At 35.3% G+C, this 7,301-nt stretch overlaps 1 non-coding gene across 1 annotated transcript; it reads right to left on the reverse strand.

Annotated features, from left to right (window-relative positions):
• Positions 1–1,361: 1,361 nt before the first annotated feature.
• On the reverse strand, positions 1,362–1,521 carry LOC138828681 (U1 spliceosomal RNA). Its single transcript, XR_011372303.1, has one exon. It is a non-coding gene; the product is annotated as a U1 spliceosomal RNA (small nuclear RNA).
• Between the last annotated feature and the right edge of the window lie 5,780 nt (positions 1,522–7,301).

Here is a 7,301-nt window from a genome sequence, read left to right on the forward strand (position 1 = left end):
TCAAAGATTTTTCTTCCCTGGGCTGATTTTGAACTCTGATTTTCCAAATCTTGGACTCCTGAGTAGCTAGGATTATAGTTGTGAGTTAGTTGTACTCAGTTAAGAGAGGAAACAGTTTAAAGAAAGTATTTTAATGTGTTAAAACCTACAACAGAGACAGACTTCTTTGCTATACTCATAACTCAAATTATTGATAGTCTCTCTACCTTTTTACTGATGTATTGCAATGATAAGACATTAATATCACCAGAGAAAATTATATTTGATAGCCTTTCCAGTATGACCATAAAACTCAACTTCAATCTATTGTGAGGCACAAGAAGTGCTGTGCTGTGGCACTGTCTCTGATGGTGGAGATGTTTGATGTCTTTTCTGCACAGTGGGGTGGTCACCAGTTGCCTGTGGCTATTATGTACTAGGGCTGAAATCTTTCTTCTCTTTGATTTTGATAATCGAAACATTTACATTGATATGTAATGTATGAGTACTGGTTGGCATAATAGCAGAAATCTAGACTACCCCACATTTCCAATCATTGGGATTCTAAGGGAAATTGGATACTCCATTGCTACAGGTTCATACAGGAAATCTGGGAGCATTTTAGATTGGTGGTAGGGAGAGAAAGTTCTTTAGATTAGGAAGACTACGATGTAATTGTCTTGGCTACATTATGTTTTAAGCAATTTTGCAAGTTTAGGATGAGAGGTTTAAAGTGAAATTCTCCAGCTTTAAGTCTGGTTTTAGATTCACGTTTGCTTTTAGTCTGTGATAATTTGTCTGCCTTTAGAATGTTACAGCTTTGTTCAGCTGGAAGATATTTCCTTGCAATGTTTTCTCCTCACATTGACTTGCCTTTTTGCTTTGTTACATTTAATTATATCTCCCCTTAAGGCAGATGGGAGGGAAACCAGCAAGTAAACATGTTCCACTTCAGGACTTGTTCTTCCCCAAAAGGTATAATTTGTAACTTAATAAACATAACCACATTGTGATTTAATTAACCAGTCACAGCAACAAACAAAATAGTAAATCTGTGATTTATTTTAGTATGATGGAAAAAGGCAGATCTCTATCTGCTGAGAATTTAAAGCAAAGGGAAATCAAATTTAGCTCAGGGTTTCATCTCTAGATGTGCTGTCTCAAAAACACAGATCGTCTCTCTCCATGGAATGTACACCTATTTGGGAGGAGGTGGAAATTTCCAGTATGGTAATGTTTAGGGATCATTTCCAGATGCTCAGTTTCTCTGGAACTAGACCACGTGTTGCAATTGTATGGTACTAACAATGACAACTCTTTCTGTATTAACAATCCCAGGCAAAGACCAAGTCAAAAAATTACAGACAAGCACAGATTTTTCCCAGGGGAGAGCATGAGCACAATCCCCCACTACCACAAATTATGCAGTCGAGTTCCCTAGGTTTAGGGAAATCTCAGGGGTCAGCACATCCAGAGTGCCATAGATATGCCTCACCCTGGGAAAACAACCTTTGTGATCATGGTCTCGAGACAAGCACTTTCACAGTTAAATTTCATCACAGTTTGGAATTTTGTTCATATGGATAAAAAATGAAATCTCTGGAATACTTCCATTTGTAAATAGGAATAATGAGAACTACTCTTCCTACACTGCTAGGCTTTCTTTTGTGTTGTGGATCAGATGCCATGGAGATACAGAAGAGTCACAGTTGCGGATTTTTAGAAGAGAGCTCAAAGCTTGGTTCTGTATATATGTATCAGCCTAGAACAAGCCACTTGGGGCACTGGATCTTATAGAATTACAAGTTCCAGTTCCAGTTCCCAATTACAACTGCACAGAAATATGAGCCAAAATGCTGAAGAGTTCTGTATTTTCTGAGTACCCAAAGACCAACAAACATTTCTATCCTTCTGGTCTTGTTTTTCTTTCTTCTTTAGCTACTGATTGATAAATAGGGTTGGAAAATTGTGATTACTGTACAGAGGGCTAATGATGCATTAGAATATCACTTTTTTTCTCGGTATTTTTTTCCTTGGCCACTTCTCAACACTTAGATGAAACTTTGAAGCTAAAATGGAAGGAGGGAGTAGATATGGCTGAGAAGAAAGACTTTTACTGAGTGAACAGAAGGACTTGTTCATTTGTGTCTGATTTCTTTTTAAGCTTCTCATCATTACATAAATTCTTTTTTATTATTACCTTTAACTAGTTGTACAAAGGAATTGCCATTTAACTAAGCTGTTCATGAACACAATACATGTTGATTAATGACATCCCTTTCAACATTCTCACCTTCCCAATCTACCCCTTCCCTCATGCTTCTTAAGTTTGTAGGAAACAGATTGGATTCTTGACTGCATTCTCTCCCTCTTTACCTACAATCTACCCCTTCCCTCATGCTTCTTAAGTTTGTAGGAAACAGATTGGATTCTTGACTGCATTCTCTCCCTCTTTACCTATTCATTTGTCTACAGCTTTCCCCTTGACCCTATTCCACCTTTTTTGAGTTCCTCCTTTCTAGTGTTTTATTTTTACTAAACTTTGAATTTGGCTTTGTGAAAAATTACACTATTTGAATCCTCTGTTGAGTCTACCATAGTTTTTGTATACATTTGCATCCCACCCAATGCACCTACTTATAAATTTATAAGCTAAATCTAGCTTCTGCATACAAGGGAAAACATACATCCTTTGTGTCTCTGCACCTGACAACATGCTTTTCCCCATTTTTCCATTTTTTTTCACAAATGGTACAATATAATTCTTCCTAATTCAGATTCCACCTCACCCCAGTTAAATTGGCCATTATCAAGAAGACAAATGATAACAGATGCTGATGAGAATGCAGCCAAAAGGGAATCCTAATACACTATTGATACAAATGTAATCTTGTTCAGCCACTCTGGAAAGTGCTATTATAGAGGTTCCTCAAAACAGTAAAATAAAATGAACATAGGACTACCATATGTTCCAACAATTCCACTCCTGGGAATTTACTCAAATGATTACAAACCAGATGTAAGTCAGGCCACTGGCACAACCATGTTTATCTCAGTACAATCCATTATAACCAAAGTATGAAATCATCCCAGGTGCCCCTCAATGGATGAATGGATTAAAATATTTTTCTTCTTTTCTTTTTAAAAATTATCTTTAAGTAGTTGTACAGAGGATTTTCCATTTAACAAAGCAGTTTATGAATACAATATATCATGATCAATGGCACCCCTTTCAACAATTTCACCCATCTACTCCCAGCCTATACTTTATTTTTTTTTTATTTTTATTGTGAACATACTGTACAGAGGGGTTACAATTATATGGGCAAGATAATGAGTATATTTCCTATCAAGCATTGTAGCCTCCTCCTTTGTTTACCCTTCACATCCCTTCCCAGCCTCCCCCTGCCCTCTCCAATCCTCCCCCCCACCCCCCTGACCAAAGTTGTAAAGTTTGTTTTCAACATGACAACTTGTACTTCTCATTGCTGCAACGGGTCCACCTGTATCCTTATTTAAACGACTTGTTTTTTCCCCTCCCCCTCCACAAATTATACCAACATCAAATACAGTGAAAGCAGGGGTTATACTGTGGGGGAGGGACACACAAAGCAACAAAGAAATAATCTTATAAATGCGTTAGAAACAAATGCATGAAAGAAAAAAAACATTTAAATACATATCTTAGGGTTCATTTTCCTAACATCACCTTTTCTGACCTTTTCTGCTTGACTCAGACATATACTAGATATTGCAAATAAGGAAACCATGGGACCTATGTTTCTTTGGGCCTGGCTTACTTCACTTAATATAATTTTTTCCAAGTCTTTCCATTTCCTAACAAATGGGGCAATGCCATTCTTTCTGATGGACCAGCCTATACTTTCTTTCAGTCTTCTTAATTTTGTAGAATGTACATTGGATTCTTGAATGCATTTTCCTGATCTTCTTGTCTTCCTACCCATCCAGTTATAGTATCCATTTCCTGGTACTCAATTTTGCTACACTTAGCATCTACCTTTGTAAAAAATGACACTATTAATGACACTATTTGAATTCCCCCTTGAGTCTCCCATATTTTAGTTAATAATTTGCTGGCAAAGATGTAACCAAACAAAAACCCTAATATATTTTTGCTGGGGATGTAAATGCAACCACTCTGGAAAGCAGTATGAAAATTCCTCAAAAATTAAACATAGAACTTCTTTCCTATGATCCAGCAATCCCACTTTTGGAAATTTACCCAAAAAATTACAAGCCAGGATACAGTAAAGCCATCAGCACCACTGTGATTTTTGCAGTGCTATTCATTATAGCCAAGGTATGGAATCAACCCAAATGACCTTTAATGGATGAATGGATCAAGAAAATATTACACTTATACACACATACACACAATGGAATTTTACTCAATCATTAGAAAGAATGATATTGAGACATTTGTTAGGAAATGGAAAGACCTGGAAAAATACTCTAAGTGAAGTTAAATCATGCCCAGAGAGACAAAGGATGTGTATTTTCCCTTATATGTGGAAGCTGAATTTAACCTATAAATATATAAGTAAATATGTTGGATGGTATGCAAATGTATGCAAAGGTCTCAACAGAAGGGTTTTACTTGAACTTCAGCAGCCCAATGGTCTGAAAGCAAGGAGTATTTGATTTGCAAAAGTCAGATACTTGAGAGAAGTATTATTTTATATTTGACAGATTTTGATATAGTTTTGTGGAACTGCCCAGTGGGAGGAAGTAAGATATGACATAGAATATTCTCTTTATCTATTTTCTAAGTTAGAAAAGAACGTATGAAAGCACTTCTTATCCAGATGATCTTATATAGGACTGAAAGAATGAGGCAACACACTGAAATGTTAGTACAGTTCTATCTATTCTGCTTCTGGAGATAAAAAGTAAAGACCCTGATAATTTAAGGAATGAGGAAAGTATCCAGAATAAACATAATTTATTCTTTGATTGATTTGTTCTTTCCTTCACTATACATTACTGTGTTCTAGGCATTGTAATCTTTGAACTGTAGAAGATTCAACTGTATAAGAAATAAAAGAGCTGGAGAGAGGTTAGCTAAAGAGTTCCTGAGTGATTCCTTTAAAGGGGAGGATGATGTAAACTTGAATATTAGGAAAGAAGTACCAAGGGACAAGCATTTCATTAAAAATACATATTTTAACTATTATTTTAAAAGAACAACAGCATGTCATCTGCTTTTAAAAGCAAATTCATTTAAATTGACAAAATTGTGCATATTTTACCATGAACAGATGATGCATTGAAGTCTATATGCCTTATAAAATTAATGAGTTAAAGCAATTAGTATTTGTATTATCTCATTTATCTCTATGATGAAGACACTTAAAAACTATTTAACAGATTTTCAAATTTCAACATATTTTACTAATTATAGCCATCACATTATCTAATAGATTGTAATTCAATGTGCTCTTCTTGAGCAAAATTTAATATCCATTGACCAAACTGCCCCTAAATACCACTAAATCAACCCCTCCCCTTATCTCTAGTTCTGCCTTTGGATGATCAGCACTCTACCCTCTTCTTTTGTATGGCTTTAAACTCCATATTCAAAATAGTGCTACAATAAATACAGGTATGCATATTGACTTACAGTCTTTTGGATACTCACCTATAAATGATACAGCATGATCATATGGTAGTTTTAGTTGTTTGTGCATCCCATACTGATTTCCATATGATGACACTAATTTGCATTTTTACTACCAGGTTACAAGGATTCTCTTTTCTCTGCATCCTATTCAGCATATGTATCTGTTCGTTTTCTTGATGATTGACATTCTGACTGGGGTGGGGTGGAATCTTGGTATCATTTTGCCATGTATTTTCTTTATGGCTAAGAATCAACCAGGGCAATTTTGTCCTCCACTACCTAAGAAGATGGGGTAATGTCTGGAGACATGTCTTCTTGTCACACCTGGGGAAGTTGGTGTTAATGATTGCTTCACAAGGAGTGATTTACAGGACATTCACTCACATAAACAATTATCCAGCCCAAAGCATATGTAGCACCAAGTTCGAGAGACCATGGCAGAAAACAGTTTACCTGAGCTGTTCTAAAACATGCTGCAGTCCTTCATGGTATAGTTGATTATGTTTGCTTTTAAAATGAAAAATAAGGAAGAGCCAGAAACATACATCTTCAAAGCCAAAAGATTGTAATGTTTTGTGACATACTGCAGAGATTTCATTGATGTAAAAGCATGTCATCTCTGGCTTAACCATGTGGCTCAATCACAACCAAAAATGAAATTTGTATTGAGGTAGCTTATTTGGTACTAGACAGCAGCAATAGTGTACCTATGCAAGTTCAATGAGAAACAAATATCTACAACTATTCTGAGTCAAATGTGAATATTGAAATGGAGCTTATAGTGATGTTACTGGGAAAAACAAATTCATTATAAAATCTTTAAAATTAAACATTTTTGATATTATGCAACTTCCTTATTCAAATTAGAGTAAGAAAGTTGCAGATCTATGAATTTTAAAAGAAAATGGTCACCTCAGACTATCATTACTTAATAGCTAATGATATAAGTCAAAGATTTCAAAATTTGCTGATTTCAGATGCAAGTGTCACATTATCTAACAGAAATTAGTTAGATTTGAAGTGTGATCTAAAGAGGATTGCCAGTTAAAATATAAGCAGAGTAAGGGTAATAGAAATAAAAGAAAATTGTTAGAAAATTGTTACATTTTACTTGCTTGAAGGCTGATGTAAAATACCACCTTCATGTATATATCTAAAATTTATCAGTACACTAAATAAGTCTATGTATTAGGATGTTCCTGTCCACTCTTTCAAGTTTACTAAATTATATAATAATTTCAAGAAGAGACAGATTAAAACAGATTACTCTGAGATCACAACATTAGCCTTACTTGGTCACGAGTAATAACACAGGCAAAGCATATGAAAAACAATCAGTCTAGCTAAGTACTGACAGTTCATGTCTTTATTTCTTACTATGGAGGAGTCAGAGACCTGAAGGAATGAGGGTTAAAGAAAGTTTCCACAGGAATTAAGGAAAGTCTCCATCCCCAATTAACCAGAAAAAATGTTGTAATGGTGAAGTGTTTCTCATGGTAGTACACCAGCCATGAGCAAAGAAAGCTCAGCGTAGCTCCAAGACCTGAGTTCAAACCCCAGTTCTGACATTAAAAATATCTGGCTGAAAAAATAAGTCATTTAATTATGTTTTGAAAAGCAAATTATACAAGTTATGCAGTGGTGAGGAGTTTGACTTCTGTTACATTCATTCTTTTATTTT

Source organism: Dipodomys merriami, unplaced genomic scaffold (assembly GCF_024711535.1).
Source record: "Dipodomys merriami isolate MVZ:Mamm:240054 unplaced genomic scaffold, mDipMer1.0.p SCAF_160, whole genome shotgun sequence".
NCBI classification, from domain to species: domain Eukaryota; kingdom Metazoa; phylum Chordata; class Mammalia; order Rodentia; family Heteromyidae; genus Dipodomys; species Dipodomys merriami.